The sequence below is a fragment of the Camellia sinensis genome, chromosome 11, assembly GCF_055761805.1.
Source record: "Camellia sinensis isolate YWXY chromosome 11, ASM5576180v1, whole genome shotgun sequence".
Lineage (NCBI taxonomy): Eukaryota > Viridiplantae > Streptophyta > Magnoliopsida > Ericales > Theaceae > Camellia > Camellia sinensis.
In genome coordinates this window covers 158,160,356-158,166,628 of record NC_138971.1, presented here as the reverse complement: position 1 = coordinate 158,166,628, position 6,273 = coordinate 158,160,356, and the positions used below count along the sequence as shown (strand labels likewise).

The 6,273-nt window shown below is 34.3% G+C and overlaps 1 long non-coding RNA gene across 2 annotated transcripts; it reads left to right on the top strand.

Annotated features, from left to right (window-relative positions):
- Positions 1 to 2,731: 2,731 nt before the first annotated feature.
- On the top strand, positions 2,732 to 5,832 carry LOC145803322 (uncharacterized). 2 transcript variants are annotated; one of them, XR_014345424.1, is made up of 4 exons: positions 2,732 to 2,970; positions 3,779 to 3,826; positions 5,022 to 5,192; positions 5,470 to 5,832. It is a non-coding gene; the product is annotated as an uncharacterized LOC145803322 (long non-coding RNA). The 2 variants fall into 2 exon arrangements; XR_014345423.1 differs by lacking the exon at positions 2,732 to 2,970 and having other exon boundaries at positions 3,764 to 3,826.
- The last annotated feature ends 441 nt before the right edge of the window (positions 5,833 to 6,273 follow it).

The window sequence follows — 6,273 nt, the reverse complement described above, 5'->3', positions numbered from 1 at the left end:
TATTTCAAAATTCAGTAAAAACACTATAACACGGAAAACAAGAAAGCTTAATTTTCTCAAAAGAGTTTTTGGAAAACTCTAACCTAGTATAGTGATTGTGGTTTTGAAATAGCTTCATATATATACAGTCACAAAATGGTTTGAATAAATTCAATGGTATTTTTCTGTCGCAAAAAAAATTAAAAAAAAACAATGTCGTCTTACTCTTTTGATATACCATTTCTCTTTTCATTCATTTTTTCATCTTCCCGTCTCTTTGTCTCTATCTCTCTCTCTCTTCTCTTTATCTCTTTCACTTATCACTCTTCTTTCTATGTCTGCCTGTTTCTCTCTCTCATTCTCTCTGTGTCTCTCGCCTATCTCTCTTCTCTCTATCTCTCTCATTTCTTTTTTTTTCTCTCTCTCTCTTATCTTTCTATCTCTCTCTATCTCTCTCGCTCATTTCTCTTCTCTTTCTGTCTCTCTCTTTTTCTGTGTCTCTCTCTCGCTCATCTCTTTTCGCTCTATTTCTCTTTCTTTTTGTCTATTTCTCGCTTATCTCTTGTTTCTCTCTCTTTTTCTATCTCTCCATCTCTCTCTCTCTATCTCTTTTTCTGTCTGTCTCTCTCTTCCTGTCTCTGTCTCACTCATCACTCTTCTCTCACTCTCTCTCTGTCTACTTGTCTATTTGTCTATTTCTCCCTCACTATGTTCGCCTTGTTCACTCTCTTACTCCCATCTTCTCTATTTATCGAGATCCTTCTCGATTTATCGATCCACTATAAGAAAATACACTTTTAGCAACCACTTTGTCTATCTCTCTCTCTCTCGCTCATCACTCTATCTCTGTCTCTCTCTCTCTATCTCTCTTCTTTATCTGTCTCTCACAAAATTAAAATATTTTTAAAATATTTAAAAAATTGATTTGAATTAAGTTTTGAAAAGAGTTTTGAATTATTTGTCTTCTTTATTTATTGAGCTCCCTTTCGATTTATCGATCCACTACAAGAAATGCATTTTTAGCGACCACTTTGTCTCTTTCTCGCTCATCATTCTGTCTCTTTCTTTGTCTCTCTATCTTTTTTCTCTATTCGTCTCTCACTCATCTCTCTTTCTCACTACCCATCTTCTCTACCACATTTACCACTACTGCAAATGCCATTTAACTACCACCACTCTTCTCTTTCTCTCTTTCACTCATTACTCTTCTTTCTCTGTCTGTTTGTCTATCTGTCTGTTTGTCTGTCTGTCTGTGTGTCTTTCGTTCATCTTTCTTCTTTCTATCTCTCTCATTTGTCTTCTCTCTATGTCTCTCTCGCTCTTCTCTTTTCTCTCTATCTCTCTCATCTCTTTTCTCTCTCTGTCTTTCTCGCTCATCTCTTTTTTCTGTTTCTGTTTCTCTCGCTCATCTCTCTTCTCTCCATCTCTCTATTTTTCTATTCTCTCTCTCGTTCATCTCTTTTCGCTTTCTTTCTATATGTCTCTCTCATCTCTTGTTTTTCTCTATTTTTCTATATGTCTCTCTCTATCTCTTTCTCTCTTTGTCTCTCTGTCTCTCTATATCTCTTTCTCTCTTTATCTCTCTCTCACTTATCACTTTTCTCTCTTTCTTTCTCTCTCTGTGTCTGTTTGTTTGTCTCTCACTCTTTTGTTTCTCTCTCTTTCTCTCTATGTGTCTGTCTGTCTGTTTGTCTCTCTCCCCTATTGTGTTCACATTACTCACTCTCTCCCTCATCGCTTCTCTATTTACTGAGCTCTCCACTACAAAAAAATGCACTTTTAGCGACCACTTTGTCTCTCTCTCACTCATCACTCTGTTTCTGTCTTTCTCTCTCGTTTTCTCTCCTCTATCTGTCTCTCACTCATCTCTCTCTCTCTCTCTCACTACTCATCTCTTTTATCACAACTTCACTACTAATTTCTTTCGCTATCACCACCACCACCACCATCTCTCTTTCACCTTTTTTTTCATTAAAATATTTTTCATTAAAATATTGCCCCTACTTCTACCAAATAAAAAATAATAATATTTTTTTTTCATTAAAATAAAAATGAAACAAATAAATTTTCAATCTTCGTAACTAAAAAAAAAAAGAAATTTTTTTAAAAAAATTCATTAACTAGAAAAATTATATATTTTAACAAAAAATAAAATTTTTTGACGATAGCAACCCCAGTCTCAAAAATAAAATAAAATAAAAAATTAGACGGCGTTATTTTGTTATTTAAATTTCATTTTTGACCCTTAAAAATTATATATATATATATATATATATATATATATATATATATATATATATATTTTATTTTATTTTTGTTCCCGCCCCTCTTTTTTTAGCTTTCCGCTCCCTCGCCCCCAAAAGCAAAAAAATCCCCAATCTCTCAAACCCAAAAATCCCTAATCTGTTCCTCCCTTACCGCCGCTGCTGCCTCCCTCTCTCTCTCCTCCCGCTGTTAATGGAAAATATTATTCCTACTTTTACCAAATAAAAAAATAATAATAATTTTTTATTCATTAAAATAAATATAAAATAAATAAAAAACAAATAAATTTTTAACTTTACCAAATGAAAAAAAAAAATCATCAACTATAAAAATTATTTTAATAAAAAATTTATTAATTATAACATTTGTGGGTGTGTGGGTGTGTGTAGGGTTTTGTTTGAGCACACACACAACACAAACACAACCCAAACACAACAGAGCCGTCCCTCTCCTCCTGCTCGCTCTCTCTCTCTCTCTCTCTCTCTCTCTCCCTCTCTCCATCTAGGGTTTCGCCTTCCTCTCTCTCTCTTTCACACAACGACGGTGCCGATCCTCCCTCACTCCCGATCCTCCCTCACCGTCGCTCGTACCTCACTGTCGATCCTCCTCCCTTACCGCCGCTGCTGCCTCCCTCTCTCTCTCTCTCCAAACGACGTTGACGGTTGCTCGCCCCTCACCGCCACTCCTCCCTCACCGGCGATCTTCCCTCACCGCCGATTTCAAAGGGTATCTCTCTCTCTCTGTGTCGGGATTTCGGATATAGGGGGTTTTCATACACACACACACACACATATATATATATATATATATATATATATATACATCTGTGAGTGTATATAGGGGGGTTTTTGATCTCTTGGCAGCAGCTTCGTTTCTCCATCAATCTTCCCTTCTCCACTTCCAAGCGATGTGCGCAATGCTACCATGAAATCTATGTCCAATACCATCGTGGTTTCTTCTAAGACTCCCTCTAGATCTAGTAAAGTTTCATGTATGTTATCTGAAAATCCCACAACCAAAATGGAAGAGTACAACATTGCTATGAAGAAGATGATGAGAAACCCTTATGAGTATCACCACGATCTTGGTCTGTTTCTTTCTCACCCTCTAAATCTGTTCTTTTTTATTTTTTATATCTTCAATTCTATTTATTTGTTTTTATTGCGATGGTGAATTTGATTTATCAAGTGGGTTTCACTTCTCCAGTCCAAATTGATTTTGGGTTTTTGTCATTTTTGTTATGAGGTGAATTTCTTGAATAATCTATTCAGATTCATGTTCACTTACTTTGATTCATCTTAGTTACATGTATTAGATCTATACCATTTGCTAATTTTAGTTGTTTTTGCTTTGTCATTCTAGGCTTAATCTGGTTTCAGATTATCAACATGTTGCCTACATTCTTAACTTGCAGCAGGACAGAGACATTGAGTATTGGGAAATAGACTTGAAGTCTATAATAAAAAATATGTGATAGATGATCCGAACTCTATTCTTTTTTTTATAAGTAACCATTTTCTCCCTTCTTTTGTAGAATGTGGATAAAATTCCTTTTGTGAATTGCCGAGTTCTTGTCATTCACGTACATATACAAATCCTCTCTATTATTTGATTTCCACCTGTTTATTTAATAGTTATTTTACTAATGCGAAAACCAATTGGACATAACTTCTATGATTAGTTTGTGTTAGCACTTTTTTTCTTACTTCATAATAGTATTGGCATGTTTAAAATGAGTGTAATTAGAGGAGCTAACAATTTTAGGTTGTGTTTGTCATCTTTAATGGTGATTAGTGTAGTTTGCATGTTTGTCATAATCAATCCTCTAAGATTTGGGAAAATTTATATTTGTCACATGATGTATTTTACCATTTTATCAATTGGAAAAATAATGAGACATATTATCGTACATGAAAAACTACATAGATTTTAAGAAGATTTCGTAAAAATATTATGATAATATAAAACAATCCTAATGACAATTCAAAATTTGTTAGTTTGCAAATAAGTTAGTTTTATTTGCTTATAAATTGTTAATGTTAGGAAATCACTTCTACATATGATGATAATTGGTATGTTGAAACTTCTTGACATGAAAAAATATCCAACACCAACGTGGTGAAAAATCACATTACTTATTTCAAAATTGGTGAAAAATCATTTTACCCCTTGTAGTTTGCCCAAAGATGTGTACCCCCCTTGCCCTTATAAAACCTACACTTGCACCTCTGCTCTCATAACTAAACTGAAAATGTGAATGTCTTTAATGGAAAATGGAAAAAGACAAAATTACCCATTTGAACTTCTCCCTCCCCTCCCTCTCTTGTTCTTACTCTATTCTTTTCGTTACAAATCTGTCCATGTTGCCTGCCACCACAACCTATCACTGGCCAAAACAACCCCAAACCTTGCTCATTAGATAATAGAAATGATACAGGCCCCCTTTTGTTTTGACCCCCACAATCCCCTACAGACACATGTCAGCCAGAGATAGGAGGGAAAAAAAATGAAAAACAAAAAAACAAAAGGGGGTCCTCCAAAAGGGGGTCCCAACCTTTTTCCATTAGATAAATACCTACCCAACTGTAAACCTTACCTCTATATCTTTTTGACTTTCTCTTCTACCTTTCATTTCTCTAAAAGCATGTGTTTAGATTATGTACACACCAAGTTGAATATAATATATATATATATATATATATAGAGAGAGAGAGAGAGAGAGGCTTTTTGGTGCTTTTGGGCACTTGACTTAACATCTTTATGTTATGCATTGGAAGGCAAGAGATTTTGACCCAGATTCCTTGAGAAGTGGATTACCTAAAGCTGTTTCATCTTTGGAATGGGCCATTTCAGAGGGAAAAGGAAAAGTGTATGTGCACTGTACAGCTGGATTGGGGAGAGCTCCTGCTGTTGCAATTGCTTACATGTTTTGGTTTTGTGACATAGATGTAAGCTCTCAACTCTTCAATATGCTATCCCAGCTTGATTTATGTTTTCCATCAATTTGCTGATATGTTTCACTATTTTTCTTTTGCTTCTTCTGGTAATTGGAATGAAGTTTAAACTGATTTGCATTGTACAGCATGACTTTTTTTAGTTATTTAGTGATTATTTCACTGCTTAATCCCTTGTTCCCTATCTAAAAAAAAAAATCCTTGTTCTAAATTCCTGATAAATATATATATATGTATTATTGTAGTTAAGGCTGGTTTTTTATTGTGACAGCTGAACACGGCATATAATAGGCTTACTTCAAAGAGACCTTGTGGACCCAATAAAAGTGCAATCCGTGGAGCTACTTATGATTTGGCTGAGAATGATCCTTGGAAGGAGCCCTTTGAGAATCTTCCGGGACATGCTTTTGAGGGCATATCAAATTGGGAAAGGAAATTGGGAAAGGAGCCCTTTGAGAATCTTCCAATGTGTTGATTGGTGAATTTTAGATTTTATTTTATTATTTTATTTTTTTTAGGATTTGGGTGAATTTTATAATTTAAATATGCTTTTATGAACATGTATAGTTTAATTGTTCTTTCTAAAATATTGAATTTGATGGTTTGATCAATTTAAATTTTTATTTTTATTTTCTGTTATGATGTTTTTGTGAATAGAATGTAAATAATCAGCTCTTAGAGAGAGAGACGGCACCATCGTCGGAAAAAATAGAAAATTTTAATATTTTTATTAATTTTGTTACAGGTTTTACTTTTTGCAACGACATTATACTGTCGCAAAAAATAGAAATTTTATTATTTTTTAATATTTTTTGCGACGGCATTACACTGTCGCAAAAAATAAAAAATTTCATATTTTTTTATATTTTTTGCGACGGCATCACACCGTCGCAAAAAGTAGTGTTTTTTTTTAAAAAAGGACTATTGGCGACGGTATTTTTTACCGTCTCAAATAACATTTTTAGCGACGGTAAAATAGGGCCGTCGCAAAAAAGTCAAGACATTTCAAACGTTATTAGCGACTGCACGGTGCCGTCGCAAAAAGGCAAAAAATGCCGTCGCAAAACATTAGCGA